Source organism: Protobothrops mucrosquamatus, unplaced genomic scaffold (genome assembly GCF_001527695.2).
Source record: "Protobothrops mucrosquamatus isolate PMUCROS unplaced genomic scaffold, P.Mucros_1.0 scaffold_4, whole genome shotgun sequence".
Classification (NCBI taxonomy): domain Eukaryota; kingdom Metazoa; phylum Chordata; class Lepidosauria; order Squamata; family Viperidae; genus Protobothrops; species Protobothrops mucrosquamatus.
Genome location: NW_015386080.1, coordinates 411687 through 435874, shown reverse-complemented (window position 1 = coordinate 435874; position 24188 = coordinate 411687).

Below are 24188 nucleotides of genomic sequence, written 5' to 3'. Positions count from 1 at the left end.
ACTCATCACTAATGGTAGTAACCTCCAGGAACCACATTTTTTTAGGATTTCCAATCTTAGCATTTGTGGTGTTGCTGGAACAACATTCAATGCCATGTAGTATCTTGGTGTCCCAAGGGTTTTCCTTTGCTTCTGTTGCAGAATGGCATCTTAGACCACTGAGAAACTATTAAGGGAATAATAGTCAGAACTGTCATAATTCAGCTTGAATTCAGTAGGTATTTTCCTGATATTTTGAAAAATAATTTATTTTAATAAACTATGTTTCAGGCAAGAAGTAAAAGCCAGGATCAGTGCTTACTAGTTATATGTGTTATTTTTGTTATAATCTTTTAGGAAAAAATGCACATACGATTTTAGAAACATTTAATTTATAGTGGTGATCATTTCAAGTTAAAAGTAAAGTATTGTGATGGGTATAACTCCAAGATACATTGAAAATAAATACAAAACACCTTTAAACTACCAATGGTAAAAAGGTTCCTAATCCAGATGGATTTTTGTGTGGATATAAAACCTTCCCATAGGCACAAAAGCCAGTTGGGTGACCTTGGGCCAGTCACTTTCTTTTAGCCCTAAGAAAGAGGCAACAACAAACCAGTTCCAAAAATGTTGTTAAGAAAATTATATGAACTTGTCCATATGATTGCTAGAAGTTAAGAGTCACTCAAAGGCAATCTTATGTGTCTTTGTAAAATTGACAGAAGGCTGCGGAGCACCTTAAATAAATGTAATTGTGAATTCTGAAAACAAATTAAGATTCATAAAAACCATTTAGCATTTTATTGAACAACCAATTCTTCACTGTTATGCAAGTAAAACAAAGATATAGTCTTTAATAAAAATGGATATTTGGTAATCATAATGATAGAAATACAAACTGAAACATTTTTGTTTGAGATTGAAGTGCTNAGTGCTTTGTGTATGTTTATGTGTGCTCCTAAGAATTGAATCTAACCTGACCAAGGATTAGTGAAGCAGGTTTTATAACTATAACAGAAAGTAAATCTATTTGTAGGAAATACTTTATGGGGATAAGCAGACTCAAACTTGCTACGCCCTAAGAAGAAGAAGAAGAATCAAAGAGCATATGCTCTGTGCATGTGTGCCTGGAAAGAATAGCAGAAGATAGGAATGTTAGCTTAGCAATCTGTTTGACAAAGAACAAGCAGAGTGTTAGACAAAGAGGTGACACAGAGAAGAACCTTATGTCTCTTTCTATACCCTACTCCCCCCTTGTGGTCAGTAGATCACCCAACAGCAACATCACCTAGGTCATTGGCAGGAATCTTAGAACTACACTCCTGTAGACCATGAATAAATTAGGGTTGCAATCCACATTTCTTATTCAAGGGAAAACAAAAAGTAACACCATAGTTAACTCCAATATATCAATGCCTCCTATCTAAAAATCCATGAACCCAAACAGCTGCTGCTCAGATGGATTACAGGCAATCATAAAATGTCAGTTGATCCTTTCACAAGACCACTAGTATGCTCCAGCTCATGCTGTTATTGCATGCTGGCTCCCAGATAGGCATAACCTTGAAGAAACTTGAAGTAGACCTCATTTGAACACCTGCACTGTCACTCTGTTTACTAAAAGACCAGTCTGGGATATATAACATATGTCACTGCTGCTGCCTGATCAAGGGACACCAAGTCCCCTGCTGCCATGCTACCAGAAAGTCTACAGTAACTGAGCCATGATGCTTTAGAAACAAAGCCTTGCACTGACAAACAGCTGATGAGCAGTGTAGTTGTAAATTTCACTCCAGTGTCTCAGCTGTCTCTGCCAGCAGCATCTTCTTCTGCACAAACCCAGATGGTCCTCAACTTTTTACTGGCTACCAGAGAGTTCTGCTTTCCTGGCCTTATTGGAGGGCTCTTTTAAGGCTCCAAAGGAGTGCTAGTGCCTGTGATTTCCAGCTGTTGTTGAGACAGCTGTGGGCTATTGACAAAACTGAAATGGTCCTAGTCCAGGCCCTCAAAGCTATTCCCACATCCAATATACTAAAATCTAATCCCCTGTGTTCCCTAAAGCATACAACCACTCTTGGTGATATTACAAAGAGAGAGAAAAATCCAGTAACTGGATTTGGTCAGATTCAAATACAGAGAAATTTGAGGTGATTAAGTAGTCATAATTTGTTCATAAAACAAGCTTAACTGTGTTCTAGAACAGGCATGTCAAACTTGCAATGTCACGTGATGTCGTGCAATGTATCCGGCCGGATTTGCCATTGCCGGCAATGGGGTGGCCGCGGCTTCCATGTGGCGCATCCGGTCGGTGGGCCGGCAGTTTGACACCCCTGTTCTAGAAGACTGTCAGACATGAATGGTCTTTATGCCCTTGCAATCTTCTGATCAGTGTTTAGAACAACTTTACTACCAAAGTCATAGAAACAGGATTTTTTGAAAACATGTCAGTACAAATGAATTCTTTGAGTTGGCATATTTTACTTATAAACCGCTTCGTGTCATTTAGATAATGAGATGAGCAGTAGATAAATGTGATTAATAATAAACAATACTTCTGCGCTGTCTCCCACTCTGAATTCCTGGCCTTTTCCAACTGGATAGCTGTCTACAGATAATCTGAGTCAAATCATTATTGTTCCCTTTGGTCTGACTGTTCATGAATAAGAAAAGATTTTTTAAAAAATAATACAGACCTTTACTGAGTCTGTATTTTTAAAAAGAAATCTGTTGCGTTCTGAAGAATTTTATAATTGCTGCTAAGTCAGATGCACAGGAAGATCCTTGCAAGGATTGCCCTGTGGAATAAAGGATACTACATGCTCATGCCTAGATGACTAGCTGCTAACATGTTTCTGTTTGAAAAACTCGTACCAGGATTGGCTCTTGTTCAATGAAAGCCAAAAGCTTGTTCTTTACCCCTGTTGTATCTTTCCTATTAATCAAGAACCCCAGTCATGAGTAGTTTTTGTTGTTAAATCAGAGTGGAAAGTTTATAACAGTTTGTAGACCAGTTATGTAAAGGGGAGGAGAATTTATCAGTTTTTCTTAATTTTTTTCTCAGTATCCGGCTTGGGTAGATTCTATATATTTAATGTTAAACTTATTTGATATTTGGGTCATTTTTCCCCTTTTTTGTATACATTTTCCCTTTCTGTTGTTCTTAGTGTTGGATGTTTCTGTTTTGCATTTTATTCTTGTTGATAAAACAAAATAAAAAAGAAATTATGAATAGAGAAAACATCAGTTTGTCTTGGTGATACATAGGAGCTGCTCTCAGCTCCTCAGAGAGAAGCGATATGCAAAGTTTGCAGATTTGAAGAGTTCCACGAATGATACCCTTTACAGAGAAAAATAACTTATTTTAGGTGAATAAAAATTTGCAACAGAGAAAACGTAATCATATTAGGCATGGCTTAGGGGCTCTACCATATTGGGGTTTGCGGTTAATCTGTATATGCAGAAAAGGATTCAATTTTTTCTCAAAGCTTTTTGCTTTTCCCCTTTTCCAATATCACCCCCTGATAATCAGCTTTTAGGTATTCAAGCACACCTATGAAGCCAAATGTCTTCAAGTAAAATCAGGAACAGTTTAGTTGTGGTTGCATGCATATTGTAAACTAAGAACAATTCAAAAGAATGGATAAACTGGTCTTAAAAGAATAAAATGAAATTCACCAGTGTTAGCAGCATTCTAACAAATGGAAACTCTGAGTATGCAAACATATCAAATGGATCAGAAACTTTGCTGTTGTATTGCTGAAGGGGAACAGAAAGTTTTAGCAGATGTTCATCTCAATACATTTTACTCATACGTAAGACCACATTAAGTTAAATAGGTTTTATTCCCTGATGCATAGATTTATAGCCAAAATACTGGACACAGTTTCAGAGTGTAGGCATATTTAATAAAAAATGAACAATATCTTCAACTGAAATATTTAAATCAGTTTTAAATATCTTTATATATTTAATTTTTCCACCAAAAGAATAAGTTCTGCATATCTATCAATGTGCTGAATATGTATTTTTTATCTATTTAATACATGTTGAGTGACATAAAATGAAAAGCTTGGGAACAAACATTAAAGATATATGACAAATAAACTTCAAGTCAGACTTACACTAGGAGAATGTGGTATCTTTTTAAGATGCCATTATAGATGTATGAGTGTTTCTAGCATTAATATCACAATTCATAATATATTAATTCATTAACTTACAGTACATTAGATTTCCTTATGTTAAACTAAAAGCTACCTGACGATAAAACATGAAGAAAATGCTTTGGTACCAACTGTATATACATCTACAGAACATCTGGGTGATGAAATTACCACTCAGTGCATGTTTTAACATTATTTTCAGGTTCTGCATTCAGTTCAAAAGAGCAGCTATATGCTGATCTTCCTTTTTCCCCATCACACTTAAGCAAAATTACATATTTCTTAGATGGATTCCTTTATTTTGATACAGTATGAGTGAATTGTGACACCTGCCCATCTTGACTGCACATCTTGCTAACTACTGGCAATGGAAGGAGAAAAAAGTTAAATGGTTTTACAAATTATTTTGGAAAGTAATAAAAAGCTTTACATGAAGTTAACAATTCAGTAGTAGTTGCCTATTAACATCTATTTCTATCATAGTATTTGTAGGCATGGGTCAATAAGGTGCAGTGTATGCTTCAGCAATTTTTTAAATTTTCTTTTGCAAAAGACAGATAGCTGAAAGTTTGTAAGAATTGCAGTCTTTCACAAATTGATTCTCATGCTGAGAACAGAACAGAACAGAACAGAACAGAACAGAACAGAGAGTTGGAAGGGAACTAGTCCAACTCCCTGCTTAGGCAGGAAACCCTATACCATTTCAGACAAATGATTGTCCAATCTCTTCTTAAAAACTTCCAGGGTTGGAGCATTCACATCTTCTGGAGGCAAGTTGTTCCACTGATTAATTGTTCTAACTGTCAGGAAGTTTCTCCTTAGTTCTAGGTTGCTTCTCTCTTTGATTAGTTTCCATCCATTGCTTCTTGTCTTGCCCTCAGGTGCTTTGGAGAATAGCTTGACTCCCTCTTCTTTGTGGCAGCCCCTGAGATATTGAAACATTGCTGTCATGTCACCCTTAGTCCTTCTCTTCATTAAACTAGACATACCCTATTCCAGCAACCGTTTTTTATGTTTTAGCCTCCAGTCCCCTGGTCATCTTTGTTGCTCTTCTCTGTACTCTTTCTAGAATCTCAACATCTTTTTTACATCGTGGTGACCAAAACTGGATGCAGTATTCCAAGTGTGGCCTTACCAAGGCATTATAATGTGCTATTAATACTTTACATGATCTTGATTCTATCCCTCTGTTAATGCAGCCTGGAAATTAAATCAAAATTTAACTCAGGAAATTAAAATCTAAAATTTAAAGGAAACATTTTATCACACTTTCCTGGACTTCTCAGAGACTTTTAATACTGTACTTGAGCCTGGGGCTCCAAACGTGTTGAGGGTCCCATTTCCTGGCTATACTAATATCCATAATAAGGATTTTACTTGGTGCCATATATATTTATTTTGCACCATTGTAATTGTTTTAATTGTTTTTATGGTTCACGAGGTATGCCATCAAGGGTCACTTGTTGAAATGGACATCTATAGAAATCAATCCAACAAAGAAAGAGAGAAAGAAATAAAGCTAGAGATGGCTACTTTACTCCAGACAAAGGATTGCATGTGCAAAATTATACACACAAACACACACACACACACAAACATACACACATCAAAAGAATGTAAATAATGTGCTCATCCAGATGAAAGAGGGTCAGATCAATTAAATGGACTGGCACAAGTTCATCAAGCAGTACCATTAGCACAAGCCCCGTTAATTTTTTTAAAAAGTTATGTTAATTTCTTGTGTCAACAGATCTTTGGCCCCTGGGCAAATAGCCTGATGTTTCGTATTACCTTGGAATGTTTGTATTGATTACTACAACTTGCTCATCCAACCCATCTTTGTTTGTTGCATTTTTCCACATAATACCACACAAAGGAAGACTTGCTTAGAGGAACTTGTGTGCTGTATTTGGATGTCTCCCCTTATGTTCTTTATATTTGCTTCTGGGTATCTGGATATCAAAGTACACATAAGACTCAACAATGAGGAGAGAATGTTCTTTTCTCTAATCCATCTTTGTTCAACCTCATACCCTCCAGATGTGTTGGACTTCAACTTCCCTAATCCAAAAGCCAGTCAGGAAATAAGTTGAAGAAGATTACTCTAATGTAATGATCAGAGGCTCCAAACAGCAAAACATATTTAGCTAATTAATCTGCATTCAATCAACCTTGCTCTTTTCCTTATTTAACCTTCTCAAACTATGCAAATTGTTTCTGTTTTCTCAAAGTTTTTTGTTTTAAAAAAATGTAAGAATAACAGAATAACAGAGTTGGAAGGGGAGGTCTTCTAGTCCAAGCCCCTGCTCAGGAAGGGAACCCTATACCATTTCGGTGGTCCAATCTCTTCTTGAAAAGTTCCAGTGTTGCAGCATCCAAAACTTCTGGGGGCAAGTAATTCCACTAATTGTTCTAATTGTCAGGAAATGTCTCCTTAGTTCTAGGTTGCTTCTCTGCTTCATTAGTTTCCATCCATTGCTTCTTGCCCTGCTCTGCCCTTAGATATTGGAACATTGCTGTCTCTCCTAGTTGATCTACTCTATCTTCCCTCCTTGCACAAAGAGAAAAGCAGCTTGCAGTAACATCCATCAATAGGTAAGCAATGTGATAAGAATATAAGAACATTTTAAAAATGCCAGCTGGTTCTAAAAAATTAATTAAACTATATTCAGATTAAAACACAGGAGAGCAAACCAAACCAAAACATATTATCCCAGTAAATCAAGCAATCGAATTCTATGAAAGTGATTCTGTAAATTAGCTAAAACTTATCATTAAGAAAATTTCATATAAAATATTGTAAAACAGAAAAAAAAATCTCTTGTTGTTCACATTAATCATCACGTGCATGTGTAAGGCTCTTTTTGCAATGCATTTTTCATGTTTTCATCAATGCCAATCTGCATATTTATTTGAATAAAACAGTGAACACAATCCTGAGAGTTTTAAAATCTTAACTCAAGATTTCTGAAACACTGCAAAAAACAATGAGCAACAAGCAACTCAATTGGAAGACCTGAAATATGTGTTTGTGTGTGTGTGTGTGTGTATGTGTGTATTCATATTCCAGAATTAATGTTATAAATGCTGCGGGAGATCCAAACACTGAAATAGAAAAACACTGAATAACATAAAATTTCAGTTAAAGAAATCTGCTTAAATTGAGAAAAGATTATCAGTAGTCTACATTAAATAATAATGATTTTTTTTAGGGTATTCATGGTATTTGAACGTAATTTTTATTCCTGGAATTATTGGCACACATTCTCCAATGCACACTGGAGACCTAGTTTGATCTAGTGATTAAGCACCAGGCTAAAAAATCAGGAAGCTGTGAGTTCTAGTCCAACTTTAGGCATGAAAGCTGACCGAGGGATTTAGACCAGAGACTTTCTCAGCCCACAATATCAGACTTGGGTTACAAACTGGTCAGTCAATTGCTGTCCCATCTGATCTAATCTAATCTAATCTAATCCCAACACTTGTGGGAAAACACCAAGAAGAACTTTTATGGTGTATGTGTTACAAAAATGGTCCAGAATTTAACATGATTACGATATTAGAAAAAAAAATCCCATTCACAAGCAGTCCAAGTCAATATTTTCAAAACATAAAGAAATACAGTTTGTATGTCAGAGAGAAGAGCATAATGTAAGGAAATACTCTTTAATAAGCCTTCCTTTTTCTTCTCTTGTTTTGGCAGTTTCTTCTGAACCACCACAATCCTGCCGCATCAGTCACTCTCACTGCAGGATTTGTTCATCAAGCTTTGTATTTCCATGGGGGCTTCATAGGCTGTCATGACTTGTGGAGAAAGATGAAAGGAAGGAAATATTCCTAGTACAAGTAAAGAATGACAGATCATTCAACGAGCATTTAAAATGTTTAAAAAACAAAGTGAAGAATAGCTTCTGGTGGTTCAAAGGAGGCAGTTAAAACAGATAGCAATGAAACTAAGAAAACCATAGTTGGCTAATGAGATTCATTTTATACTGGAATATTTTACAAAACCAGAAAAATGCAATATTTATAATATTTGTTCCAGAAGCAGAAACTCCAGTGTTATGGACTTGTTGTATAGCCTTACTTCCCATCTATTAAAACTTGTTATAGATTTGAATGGGTGGGTTCCAGAGTACAAATTGTGATTAAATAACATTGGATTATGTTTAATGTCACTTTTCCATTGACAGAATAATGCTAACTCATCAGCATTTAATGAGCTACATTTGAATAATGTAGGACAGTGATGGCGAACCTTTTAGAGACCGAGTGCCCAAACTGCAACCCAAAACCCACTTATGCATCGTCGAGTGCCGGGCAGGTGTGGCCCATTGGATGGGTGTGGCCTATTGGATGGGCGTGGCTGCGGTGGTAACGGCAGACTAGGTGGGACTAAAAAGTTCAATCAATCAATTCCAACTTTGCAAGATCTTTTTTTTCCGCGAGAAGTTGAAATTAACTGATTGAACTTTTTTTTTTTTTTTTGCACACGGCAGCAGAGGCCTAAAGCGAAAAGGTTTTATAAAACCCAGCTGAAGGCCTAGGACTGGGGCGACGGCGTGTGTGCCCACAGAGAGGGCTCTGAGTGCTGCCTCTGGCACCCGTGCCATAGGTTCGCCACCACTGATGTAGGAGATGACCAGGTTCAGCCTGAGGGAGGGGTCAAGCATGTCCTCAGTTTGGAGTCATTTTGCTCCCACAAGAGATCTAAGTCCAGCCCTCCTTGAATTCTGTTGACTCTTATCTACCACCAATTTGCCTTCACTGTTAGTAGTTCAGATTCTTGTTTAGAAGTAGCATGGAATAAACTTGTACTCATTTGAAAACCCTACTTCTTGATTTATTGCACCTAATAATTAAACCACCATTAAGCTGGCATCGGACCTGGTTATCTCCGAGACCGCCTTCTGCCTCAGATTACCTCTCATCGGCCGATACGCTCCCACAGAGAGGGTCTCCTCAGGGTGCCGTCAGCCAGACAGTGCCGGCTGGTGACCCCCAGGGGGAGGGCCTTCTCGGTGGGAGCCCCCACCCTATGGAACGAACTATCCCCAGAGATCTGGGTGATTCCGGATCTCCCCTCCTTCCGCTGCGCCCTCAAGACATGGCTATTTAAGCTAGCAGGACTGGCCTAAGGGTTATCTTAATTTGGTTTTAAAATAATTTTAACAAGAAAAGGCCAATAATTAATATTCTATTTTAATTACATTTTAAATTTAGTATTTTTGTATTACATACTTGTTTTAAATGGCTGTAAGCTGCCCTGAGTCCGTTTGGAGAAGGGCGGGGTAGAAATTTAAATAATAAATAAATAAATAAATAAATAAATAAATAAATAAATAAATATTTAATACATACTTTCTCTCACACATCTTAAATCTGATCCGGAAGCTTGGCTTTTAGCTTTATAAGACAAGTATTCTTCAACATTGGGTGAGTAGGCACTGACAGTCTGTAAAATACAAAGCTCAGGACTTTGCTGAATAAAACTAAATCCATTGTGTTAGCCATAATCACTTCTACTGACATACTGTGGGCCACCTTAATTGTCTATGCAGCTAGTGATGTGTAGGAATTGTAGTCCAAAGAACCTGGAAGACATCAAATTGTAAAAACATAGTATTAAAATTACTTAGAAACATCATATTACATGGGACTTTTGAGGGAGATACAGTAAACTGCAGCAAAGACCAAGGAACCTGTAACTAGACTGGTACCTTGGAACCTTTTCAGCTAAGGAGAAGATAGAAAGTTCGCCACATGTCCTCCAGGAGACTGCAGGAGACTTCAGGATATCCTCCAGGAGATTCATTATGAGACTGCATGATAGTGATTTTGAAGGCCACGGGATCAGCAATCTTGATCATAATGGGCAGCAAATCCTTTTAAAAGACAATACGTTTGCAAACCTCACTTTCTAATTACTTTCAAGGGAGTACCTTGCTCAATAGTAGTAATTGCGAGAGGGACCTCGGAGTCCTAGTGGACAATCACTTAAATATGAGCCAGCAGTATGCTGCAGCTGCCAAAAAAGCCAACACAGTGCTGGGCTGCATTAACAGAGGGATAGAATCAAGATCACGTGAAGTGTTAATACCACTTTACAATGCCTTGGTAAGGCCACACTTGGAATACTGCATCCAGTTTTGGTCACCACGATGTAAAAAAGATGTTGAGACTCTAGAAAGAGTACAGAGAAGAGCAACAAAGATGNAAACTTCCTGACAGTTAGAACAATTAACCAGTGGAACAACCTGCCTCCAGAAGCGGTGAATGCGCCAACACTGGAAGTTTTTAAGAAGAAACTGGACAACCATTTGTCCGAAATGGTATAGGGTTTCCTGCCTCAGCAGGAGGTTGGACTAGATGACCTCCGAGGTCCCTTCCAACTTTATCATTATTATTATTATTATTATTATTATTATTATTATTATTATTATTATTATTATTATTATTATTATTATTATTATTAAGATTTAAAAATTAAAGAAGCTATTCAAATGATAAACCAAGAAAATGTTTTCTTTTGGATCTATAAAAGAGGCATTAAAACCTTGAAGAAACCTGTTCAATAGGATAAAAAAATAGAAGATAAATTAAATCCTACAACAATATTTGATTGAATTAAAGATTAACACTGTTAGAAATAAAACAAAGGAATACAAAGTTGATTTATTTAATCAAGATTAAAAATAGGACATGAATAATTTAAATTATTCTTACAGATCAAATTTATTATGTACACTGTTCAGTAAATATTCAACTATGATTTTGTGATAGGAGAAATATGGCAGGAAAAAAGAGAAAGGAGGAAAGAGCAGAAGAGAGGAAAGAAGATGAGAGAAGACGCCATTTGATGGTTTTTGAAAGAGCTGGAGCTAGATTGAATATTTTCAACTATATCGAACAGGACAAAAAATGACTTTATGAAAGCACCTAAAAATGAGAATTGTGCAAGCCATGGCATGACCTGTGACACTAAATGGAAGTGAAAGCTGGACTTTGAAGAAGCAGGATAAGAAATACTGACATCTTTGAACTTTAGTGTTGGACAAGACTCCTGAAAATATTCTGGACAGCCAAGAAAACAAACTGATGGCTTGTTGAACAAATGAATCCAAAGTACTCACTTAAGGAACAAATGGTCAATACATTATATGAAGACTTACTCTCTGGAGAAGGCTCTAATGCTGGTAAAAGTAGAAAGAAAGAGGAAGAAGGTGACCATCAATGAAGTAGGTGATTCAGTTACAGTGGTAATAGAGGCACTGTTGGAAGATCTGAAAGACGAGGTTAGTGAAAGGTCATCATGGAGAAAATATATCTATGTACTCATTATGAATCGAAAACAATTTGATTGCATACAGTTCATATGACCAGATAGAAATGGTGCTTCTATGTTATCAAAGAGCAGAACCTAAATAAGTTAGAAGAACATGAAGGCAGTTCTGAAGTGTTACAGGGAAAATATTTTTTCAAATTTTCCAAAGCTAACACACAGAGACACACTTCTCACTTGTGACACCAAGAACAAAGAACTGCAAATTGGTCAATTGACTAAGCGGGCAAAATGACACTTGAGCTTCTTTTTTGAAAATAGCATTTCCACTGTACCAGTGATTTTAATGAAAGCATCCACAATGCATTGTTAAAATTTCCAGATGAGGCTATCAGCTGAAAAGATTGTGGAACATTAATGTTGTTTAGGAAGCTTTGATCTTCAAAAGTCTGTATGCATTTAGGAGAAATGCCCTCTTCACATATTGGTACACCTTATTTTTGTCATAAGATATTATTCCTCTTAAGGTAGAGAGAGAAAATACTGTATAGTAATTTTTTTTAGAAAAAAAGAGAAATAAATGTGATAATGTTAACATCTTAACATCAGAGGTGGAAAACATGAAAGGTGTAGATCTAATGCGGTCCACAAAAACCATTTTGAGACTCTCTTTTAAATATGATTGAAGAGAAAAATATTAAATACATGGTAATTATACCAATGTATCTAATTGAATTATATTTACAGTTAAATGAAATCAAAGCCTGCTCAGTTTTTCCTCTGCCTAATACATTTTGTTAGCATATTTCCATCATGCCATTCGAAGTTCAATGTGGCCTTCAGCTCATTTTTTAAAAAATATTATGTACTTTTGAATCAAAGACCATTTTTGCTCACTCTCAAATATACACATTTGCCTTGATTCTCCCACATATCTAGATGCACAGTTAATTTTATGCACTTTCTTGCTTCCCTGGGAAACTGCATACTTACCAACCTACCTACACAAAACATATACACACACACACCTTGCTATAAAACGTATCCATCTGCACTAAACTTTTATCTCTCAACCACTTTATACACCCAGGAAATTTGTTTTTTTCTTGGAATAATAATATTTAAAAAAAACATAGGAAGAGAAAATGTTGCCTCATAGGTTTATCCTTTCCATTTGTGGTCTGGAAGGAAAGCTGACCTATGAGGCAATTTCAGCTTAAACAAAATATTTCCATTGAGTGGAAACTTTTGCCTAACTAAACTCTTAATTAAGCGGGATTAGAGCAGGATTTTCCCCAGGATCACAGTAGATAATGAGAAAAAATAGTTCTTTTCTTTTCAGCATTTCCAATTACAATTGGCCCTGATTGTCAATGGGCAGTTCTTCTTTCTCTCTCTTTCTCCTTTTTTTTCTAAATTCAAACATCACATGGGAATGGGTTGCTCAACAAGCTGTAAGTCTGTTATGCATATATATTCTTAGAATTATAGCTGAATAAGGATAGAAAACTTTAGTTACAGCATATCTCACCAGCAATACCTGGACAGCCAGAAGTGACTATTATCCATAGGACAATTGTTTTCAAAATAATAATGCTATTATATTATGTTATTATGAATTCATTTTCACTTACTGTTGGCCATTTTGGCTGTTAACTATCAGGCAAAAATGGAATACATATGTGTGTGTGTGTGTGTGTTCCCTGGAAGAACAACATGTCTCTAGTGTAAGACTGTTTTTGGTGAAAATAATTCATGGAATGCATTAATGTTGTCATAGTTTTATAACATAAACTCTGCTATTGTTCTTCCACTTTGTCTTTTTCAAACAAACCTACTGCTGGCTTGCATAGTTTGAAGGACCATATAAATGATCTGCCAAAATTCTATAAAAGGTAACCTGATTAAATTATTCATCAAAACCACCACCACCACATACTGTGTCTTAGTCTTGATACCATTTGTTTCTATTTCTCCTTGCTGCTTATTATGACTTTATGGCACTGGGACCAGGTGGCCCCATTTCATAAATATATTCAGAATTAGCATAAACCTTCAAATGGTAATATAATAGCTGTGAGAGTAACTCTGAGGAACAGGAGGAAGAACTGCAGCCAAGACAACATTGAGAATCTAAGCGTAAAGCAGGAATGTCGTTTGAGAAAGTGTCTCAGATTTGATCCTCCCTACTTCTCTAGAATAAAAGCAGAAAAGCATATTCAGATTTGCAAGATTCTGTTACAGCAACAGTAAATAAAAAATAGTTTTATCCTTCATAACTTTGGTGTCCAAGACTAGCCTACCTAAAAGGACTGATAGGTAATTTCATTTTCATCAGAATCATATATTCCAGCAACTGTAGTCATTTCATTGACATTTCAGTAACATGGAAGTGCTTCAGTAGAGTTTCCATAACTGGGCTGTAAAATTTTAGATAAATGCCAAATGTAAAAAAGAACAGTTCTCATATTATATATATATAACATTAAAAAATATGATCCCTGGGTACATCCATGTTCAAAATAAATAAGTAAAAGTGAACACCAGGGAAAATCCTTAAACTATAAAAGTTTAATACCAAATTTACAAACGCCAAGCTTTCGTCAGCAACTACTGACATCATCAGGGCTTAAGAAGCCAGTCCATGGGAGAGTCCATTGAAGGAACCAAACTAATCTCCAAAACTGAACACCACAACAAGAGAATAATTATGGAAGCCATCGAAATAGAAAAACACCCCCACAACATGAATAAACGTGACGATACCTCCCGCCTACCAGACATCTGGAAACTAGCCCTAATCAACAAACAAGTCCTAGCCACAAAAACTGACACCAGACCCAGAACAGCACAGTACGCCACCACCATTCACCCTCACCAGACCCAAACCCAAGCCCAAACCCATCCCTCAGAAGAAATGCAACCACCATCCAGAAGCCAAACCATGACAACATCACCAGCTGCTGTACCTCCCTCTGACCCCCACACAAAGCAAACGGACACACGCCATGAACACAGAGCTAGACCGCAAACTCGGAGCCAAACCAAAGCCCGGTATGCTACATCACAGCCTTCTTCTCTGGACACCACATTACAGAACTCAGGAGGTTACAACGCTAAAGCTCAGGATGTTACAACACAGCCACCCACCCAGGATGTTGCAACACAAAACTCAGGATATCACTACACTAGATCTCAGGATGTAATCACACAACCCATTACCCAGGTCGTTATAACACAAAAGACTAATGGGCACACAGCCAGCACCTCAACTACTCAGGATGTTACGAAACAGCCAAAAAATCCGCAAACAATAACTCCCACACAGCCAACCAACCCACCTACAGCAACTAAGCCAGCACTCTACACACTCCCACCAATATTTATAGAGAGATGGCAGCTCCGATCACACTTTGCTCGCACAAGCACGAAGCCGAAGACCCCAGCCTGAAGATGACGAGTGGGACCTCGTTGAAACGTCACCAAGATACTCTCAATCTTACATGGGAAAAGACCCGAATACGCCAAGACCTGCATATACTGTATATACATATACATATACATATATACATACATACATACATACATACATATATATATATATAATTTTGATACTTTAGATTGAATTTGGTTAGTCATAAGAATAATTACTTAAACAAATAAACAAAGTGTTTATCCCCAAAGATGACAAAAAGGTCCAATTACCATGAAAAATTGTATTTATTACAATATTTAGATGGGTATATTCAGACATAATTTCTTTTATTTAGAGAGAAATACAAAATGCTTTGCTGAAGTAGGAACATATGGAAGCAGATAAGCTCCCTATGGTCCAAGTGTTCATGGTTGATACACAACTATAAAGTAGTTCCACCTTTTCTTTCTTGTATTATATATTGAAATAGATAAAATGCAACCATAGTTACCAACTGTCCTGACTTCCCAGAATGTCACATTTTAAACATGAGACCCCAAAGCAGCTGAGAACTATGGATATATTGTTCGCTTTAGAATTTTTGTTTTTATTCACCACCATCAATTCTACCAGCTTTAATGTCCATTTGATCAAAAGAGGATTTAAGTGCCTCCAGTTGCTGAAATCATGCAAAGACTGCAAAATTATAATATAATAAACTTGATTGCATTTAAATCAATTGGCTCTTACCTATATTTTAAAATTGGGCCCTCTATTCCCTCTGCCTCAAAGACTGCATTTTATTACTTGCTAGGAGGAAGATTTGAAAAGGTTTTGCTGCTCCTAAGGTCTGATGCCATGCAATAGGAAACATATATTGAAGATATTATAATATTCTGTTTATTATAAGCCAAATATCAGAGGGATGAAAGTGGAAATTAAAGATTTTTTTAAAAAATCAGAAGCCGCTTTACTGTTACAAATCTTATTATGCTTGTGATTACAGCAATTTTGTTTAAGAAAGTTAAGGAGTCCTTTTAGCTCCCATCAGTCCAATCTTGGAATAAGCCCCAGTAAACTAGCAGAATAGACTGTATTGTATAGGTTAACCAGGTGCCCAGAATCAAAATAGTCTATAGGAAGCAACAGTGCATAGCCCATAAAATATTTTAAACTTATTTGCACAAGCATAAAAAAGGACAGATGTTTGGAAGAATCTGAAGCTGTGCTGTTTGTGTGGTGAGTTTTGTTATGTGGCATAGATGAACTGAACCACGAGACTCTTCTGAGAGATGACTTGCAAAACATAATCTATATGCAACTAATACATTAATTTTTTAGGAAATGTGGCTTTAATGGGGTGAATTTTGAGCCAGAAAAAATGAAATATGAACCTCAAAGCTTTTTTTCAAAAATGGATGCTAAGGAAATAATTAATTTGATTTTTTGTTTTGTTGTATCTGTACAAAGTTCACTTAATTAGGACTTGGGAAATAAATATGGGTGGCAGCAAAAACCACTATATATTGTTCTATTTAAGGCAAATTTAAACTATCACACTCCTATTTCTGATTCTGAAATGTTAGTAGATATAGAGAGGATGCCTCTCACTCTTTATGTAACTCTGGGTCACATTTTTAAATGTGTACTGATATTAAATCATGAAGCTACTTTGTTAAGTCTTTCTGTCCTAGAAAAAAATCTTTTACCAGATCCCAAGCTAAGAGAATATTATGTAAATTATATTTTCCTATAAATTTATCCATGAATATGTTTTTCATGGGTTCTGATGCTTTGAAAGACAAACAAGATTCAAAATCATGATGCGTTCCATAATCATGATTGCCAAATTGAACCATAGAAAAATGAATTATCTCTTTCAAACACTTTTCAAATATCTTGACTATGGTGAGTTCTTTGCTGTTCGAGGCATATATTACATCTCTCTAAACACTAAACATTACTTTCTTTGATTACAAATATAAGATTCCCTTGGTAGACATTAGTTTTATAATGCCTTCTGTATCTCAAAAGCTGCTCATATCTATGTGTATTTTCTTATCTTCTTATCTGCCCACCCAGCTCTCTTTGACATGACTCTGTATGGCTTTCACTGAAGAACTTCAAATACACAGCATAGAATTATTCATGTTCTACTACAAGTTTTGAAACATTACCTTGACTTTCCATTCACAGCACAAAACATATATACCAAACATAAGATAATTATGTTCAATCATGCTCACAATGTTTTTGTGTTCCTACCACCACTGAAAACACTTAGTATGTACTTTCATGTCATCTTTCTTGCAACAATTGCAGCATCTCCACAGTCACATAAAAAAAATAAGGCATTTGGTAACCAGCATGTATATACTTATGTTTGCAGAGGGTCGTGATTGCCATTTGCCATATGGCTTCTGACAAGAAAGGGAAGCAGAATTTGCTTAATAACCGTATAATCATTCAAAAACTACAACAACCGTAGCAAAAACGGTCATAAAATCTGGTGCAATTCACTTAGCAGTGGCCTGGCTTAGATCCCAGTCAATGTCCAGCTCTACCATTTTCTTAAGGCAAAGAGGGCAATCTTGACTTGTTCTCAGCCAGGACATGCATTTAAATGTTTCCCCTCATAGTATAAAATGGTAATGTGTCTTCTCAAGAACTCAAAATATATCAGAACTTATTCCATGTCGCATTCAGTACTAAATATGATGTTTATGACAAAATAGAGCCCTTAAGGTCTTTGCAATGCATTTCTTGTAAATAATTACAGAAGCTTTATTTATCCAAATTGATCATTATGGCTTATGTTTTTAATGAAGTCCATACCCTCATGCCATTAATTTTTATTTAAGGGAAAACTCTGCTTGAAGTCATAACCCCCACTACATTGACTCCAGCTGAAGCCAGAAAAAGTCCTAAATCTTATATCTCTGAGCAAAATATCAAAAACTAGAGATGGAAATGTCTCTTTGAATTAATTTTTTCATGTTCCAATAACCATCTTACTTTTGGAGAAAAGATATAAAGAAAGAAAACATTAAATAAACTATTTAATCAAAAAAAGTACATTTGCTCATATTTACATTATTGGGAACTATCTTAAGACCATATGGGAAAAAGCTGATTAAACTACTAAGCTATTTTTTTTAATGTGGATCATATTAAGGTCTTAGGGTTCCCTTCTGAAAATCCGTATGCACCCTTTAAGCTTAAAATAAGGTATTTCCTGTCTATTTCACTTTAAATTAGAGATGAAGACCAATTTTCATCTATTTCCTAGCCTGAAATATTTCTGCAATTACTGTATGCAACCATAAGTGAATACAATTTACAAAATACATTCTCCATGTGAGTTGAAGAGAGGCTGCTGTGGGGAAAGATGAATCAAAGCCTTCCTTTTGTTTAGTCAGAAAGGGAAGCCATTTTTAGGAAGGAAGCAAGTGGCTCCTTTATTTCGCCAATGGAAGTAGCAAAGGAATAATAACAACAGCAGCAGCAGCAACATGGACTTGACTCTCTCTTTCTACCTTAATTCTGTCTCTGCTACATGCATTTATAAGCATATACAAAGATACTGCATTATAAACATATATGGCTCTCATAAAAGATAAGATCACAATACATTCAAGCTGCATGGAAAGTGTACAAACTACAGGTATTTTTTGGCCTGGCAGCCCAGATATTTTCTAGACAAGAATTGGGATGAAAGATGCCAGGGATAATATTTCAAAGTGCACATTAGCCAATATACTACCAACATATAGTTTGGACCTTCAATGTATTTAAAAGTAGGTTTAGAATTACCTCATAACAGTAATAAACATTGTACTTTCAGTTGGCTCAGATTCGCAATAACTATAATTCCTCTTATAAGACTAAGAAAAAATAGTTTGCTTCATTCAAATAAATAAATAGAGCAACTAAATTATAACACCACAAAACTGATACAAGAACATATTTTAGTCCCTTGGGGACATAATTCATTAAATTAATTCATTAAATGCCTGGTTTGCTCTTCTCTGATCCTCAGAGATGAGAACACTCCAACCCAAATTTAAGATTTTGCATGAAATATTAAATTAATGGAATAAATTGGGAGCCCAGGTTTGCTTTCCAACCCAGAATCCCATTAATTAATTATCTAGATTATGTTAGATTTATCATATTTTGTACTTTATGACATTTTATTTTTATTTTATTTTGTGTGTCACTTTCACCATTTTGAGTGGGTAGCTATATAAATCAAATAAGTATTTGATGATATTGTACACCACCCACAGCCCCTTTCCACGGGAGATGGGCAGTTACGAAATGTGAAATATAAATAAATAAATAAATAAATAAATAAATAAATAAATAAATAAATAAATAAATAAATAAATAAATAAATATCATAGAAATCAATGAACTTTATTTAATATGTTGCAGCTTTTCTTACAACTGATATAAAAATGGCATCTGTTTTACGTTTTGGTTTCTTCTCATATATCATGAAACAGCTTTTCAAGAAGTATCCAATCATACAAAATTTGAAAATTTGAAAATTTTCCTGGCCATTAAATCCTATTTTTAAAATACAGTAGTACACTGTTACCAATCAGTATTGCCATTGCTGCTAATGTCGAATCTTGCTACATCCTGATGTGGTCAAAGACTTGTCCTGATCCAAAGCCTTCTCTGAAACATCTCTGACCCTCTCTGCTCCTACATTTTCACTTGGTCGGCTTTAAGACCACAATTTCCTTTCATCTGATCAAGATTCATCTGCTTCTTGTTTGAGGTTCAGGGTTTTAGTATTCTGGAGATCATGTGTTTTTCTATTACTTTTTAAGAGTTGTATACTTAAAAATACCTTGGTCTTTTTTGTCTACCTTTCTGTAGATTTGACATCTGGTGTGTTGATGGCACCCTTCCATTTGAGCACACATGTCTGATCAATAAACAGCTTCTTGAACCTTTCTTGTAGAGATTTCCAGATGATCACTGTATCTGTTTTTAATATTTTTTTTCTTAAATTCTGTTCTGCCACTATAGCTTATCTTATTTAAGGAACGCATTCATGAAGTTGTTTTAATTTATTCATTCCAGTATGTGATTATTTTATTATTTTATCTAGAAAACAAAAAAAATAATAAGTTTCTGAAACTGGGATCAACCACAACTTCCTGAAATTTTATTAGTTTCTCTTCTGTATGGATTATTTATAAAACCTTCACTTCTTTAACACAAGAATCCAAATATTAATACTTTGAGCCAGTCTGAATTTGTTTCTCCTGCCCAAAACTTGTATAATACATTATCCAACTTGTTGGATAATACATTATCCAACATTATCCACTTGTTGTCTTTATGTAAGCATCTTGCATTGGTATGGTCATATGGAATGAGTGACAAATATATTTTTCCCCTGGAATTTTGCTCTCCCTCATCAAAGAATAAAAACTATTAAAATTCTTGGAAATAGCAAGAAAGATTACTTGTTTAGTTTTTAAACATTCACAGGTGTCATTCAAAATGTATAGTATAGTATGCAATATGTATACATACATATAGTTTAATGAACAATGAAAAATGAAAAATAAACCAAAATTAAAATTCAAAAAGAAGAAAAACTTGAATCTGATGTTAAAAACACTTCTACCCAATTCTAACGTCTGTCCTACATTGGCCAAAAAGATTAGAGTAAGAACTTAATAAGAATCTGATAAGTAAATTCTCTTCCTATTTTGGGTGTCTTTAGCCTTCTGAGGACATGGTGAGTTGTTGATACAAAAAAGATTTTTCTCCAGATGTCTCATGTGCTCACTATAAATACTGCAAACATCTAAAGCTGACTAGCTGTAAGACAGATGTTTTGAGTTTGGAAAGGTGCTTGTACTAGTGTAGGGACCATAATTCAGTAGCAGAACACATGTTTCACATGCAGAAGATACGAGATCCATCCTTGGCCCTTTTTGTGAAATGCGGAATTGAACAGTGATAAAAATCTCTGCACGGAACTAGAAAAATTCTCCCATTATACTAAACAACCCTGGGCTTATTTACTTTTTATTAAACAAATTTATATAGCTGCCCAACTCACACATAAGTGACTTTAGGTGACTTAGAAGATTTACAACATTTGGCTTAACAGATAAATACACTGACTTGATTGAGATCATATTCAGTCATATTCAGTATTTGCCAAAGGGGTTTCAATTTACACTGATACCATTTTTTACAAATAAAACATTAATGTTGTTTTCTTTTCCTTCTCTACAAGATGCATTTTAGCTGAAGTTCTTTTTTTTTTTTAAAAAAAAAAGTCTGTACAGCACCTTACAGAACATATGGTGCAATAATAACAAATTAGACAACATGATAATGCTATGTATACTTCTTGAAAATCGTTTGTTCTGCTGCACAGAATTGGTTCTATAAATGTCAATCTACAAGACTACCTTTTTTTAGATTAAGAATTTTTTAAAAAGTTAATACTATATTGTTATTTGTGAATAATAAAGGGAAAACAAAGAAAAAAGGAAGAAGAGAGCTGCTTGGGAAACGTAGATACCGGTAGTTATTTAGTCTTTAATTTCTCCCTTCTCTATACTCCAATTGATTTGCAGTGTTTATAAACTTTTAAACCTTCTTAAAAACCATACTCTGTTTGTATTTGCTTTGTTGCATGATATGTTGTATCATGTATGGAAACCATTCTTGCTTAAATTTGGTTAATCTGGTGTGTGGATAGAAACTCTTGTTTTTGTCATTGTGTTTTCTCCCACATTTTAATTCTCAATCAGACATTGTACGTATTCTATCTTTCTTCCAAAGGTAGGCAAAATTTATCCTTACAGCCATGAGCATGTATCTCAGTAAATTATAATGTTCTTTATGTATTTATTTCATTACATTACATTACTGTAATTGTTTCCAACATGCAGACATTTCAAGGAGAAACTAACAATGAAATCATTGAGTGTATTCATGCTTTATCAAACTTTGTCAAACATGTCCTTTAAAAATTTTGTCTTCTTTCATATTCTTATACCATAAACATCTATGAAACCCATTAGCTAGGCCTGCTCCATCAGGAATTTTATTCACTCTGTTAACTTACCTGCAAAAGGAGAGGAGACTAAAACAGAAGAATGTGTGGCATATTCTAAAATTTGGTTTCATAAAATTTAGAAAAGCAAGATGTTTTCTGTCTTTTGGATCTTGTAAAATTTTGAATTTATTTCTACGTCCCTTCCTGCTCTGTATAAATTTGCTGATTACTTGCCATTCTTAAATTTTTCTCTGAGACTGAAATTGGTGCCATTTGAAACCATTTTTTATTGAATAGTACATTCATTCTGATAATTACAGTTGGTTTTATTAAGGAGCACTTTAAATTTCTCCACCTTTTGCGATTTATTTTGATTTCTTGATTAATTTAACAGTTATTTTAATATATTTCTTGATTATTATTTGTCAAACATAAACCAGGATATTTTATTAACTGGGTTATCTGACAACCAAACATTTCCTGCAAGAGATTTTCTAGTCCTTGAGATAAATATTATGTAATTATTTTGGTCATTGATTTTATATTTAGAAAAATCTCCAGAGCTGTGAGTTAACAGAATTATTGATCATATTTTTATCCTTTTCATTATATAGTGTAAGCAAAAATTAATTTACATCAAAATATTCAATGGAGGCTGAGAACATTGTGTTAGAAAATAAGTCCAAAAGATTTAGCTAAAGTCACAGAGCCACAATCCTGCTAGGTCAGGCTAAAATATCCTAATCTGGGAATTTGTTTCTCAGATCCTTGCAAACAGAGATGGAGGCATATCCTTCTTGCCCCATTGCTTCACTGAAACTGATATCTTGCCTCAGCATGTTTCCAAGACATTTTAACCCCCTTTTAAAACTATACAAGTTAATAGTTATCTCTATGTGATAACCTCCTTGTCCATTTCTTCATACATGTTTAATCCTCTTCCTTCTCCTCCTCCTCCTCCTTCTCCTACTATTCGTACTGCCAAACCATGCAACAAAAAACAAAAAACAACACCAAAAAATTAGACATAAACATAAACAAACACCCCTCTAAAAATTTTGAGAGAAAATAATAAAATGTAAAATAAACAAATAAAAATGGCATTCTGGCAGCCCCTTTCTCTTTTTCTCTATCCCCACTATTGTTCCCTCAATCTCTAATTGCTACTTGGATAATTCTTTTATACATCATTTGGATATTATTGGTTGGTTGTGCTTGCATCATTTTATTAATTAGTAATAAAATTTAAAACAAAGTTTTTTTCCTTCAAAAACTATTTTTAAGTGTCTTAATTTGCCTTGCCATGTGATATATTGTATGTAAGTCTGACCTAAATTTGCTTAGACTTCTGTGAATGCATCCTGTTGGTTTTTACACTGCCATGTAGCCTTCCACTTTAGATTCCTAATCCTGTATTGATAGCAAGATTTCTCATTTACACTGTTGCACCAGATGAATTCTTCCTGCTGTCACCATGTCTTAATAACCATAATGCTTTCATTAATGTTTTCTATGATCATCACTATAAAATAGTTGTGGTTTTAATTCAAATATTGTTTTCAAAATTTTCTGGATGTTTGGCTTTTTTTTTGTAATATTTTGGGGGGGCGGATTTTTAACATTACCACATATGATAAAATGTTATTTCTTTGACTTCTTTGACTTGATTTATTCATCTTGGCAATCATTGCCAAGATGAATAAACGTCTGTAAACGTTTTGTACTAGTTTCTCCTCAGATTGTAGTTTGGTGTAAATTTTATTGATATTTTTTCCATAAGTTTTTCCATCAATCTTTAATGCTGTTACTGCTGTGTATTTTGACATTCTGCTTACATGTCATAATTCTGTAATACTATAACAAAGTAAAAAAAAACTATGTGTATATATGTGTGTGTATATATGTGTGTGTGTGTGTGTGTGTGCATCCGTGTATGTGTATGGGATTCGCATTTTTAACGTTATTATGTATATATATATATATATATATATATATATATATATATATATATATATATATATATATATATATATATATATATATATATATATATAACACAATAAACTAAAAATAAAAGGTTGTCTCCTAGGTAAATTCATGACTGATAGCACTTAAAAAAAGTGAGACCACCAGGAGAATTATGAAACCATAAAAAGGTTTAATAAATATAAAATGCCGAGCTTTCGCCGGGTCCTCCCGGCTTCATCAGGGCAAACTGCCACGAATGTGAGATGTGCTTTATAAGGATGGAATCTTTTGCACACGGCCCCTCGATCGTGTTGTGGGGCCCAACTGCTCCGTCTG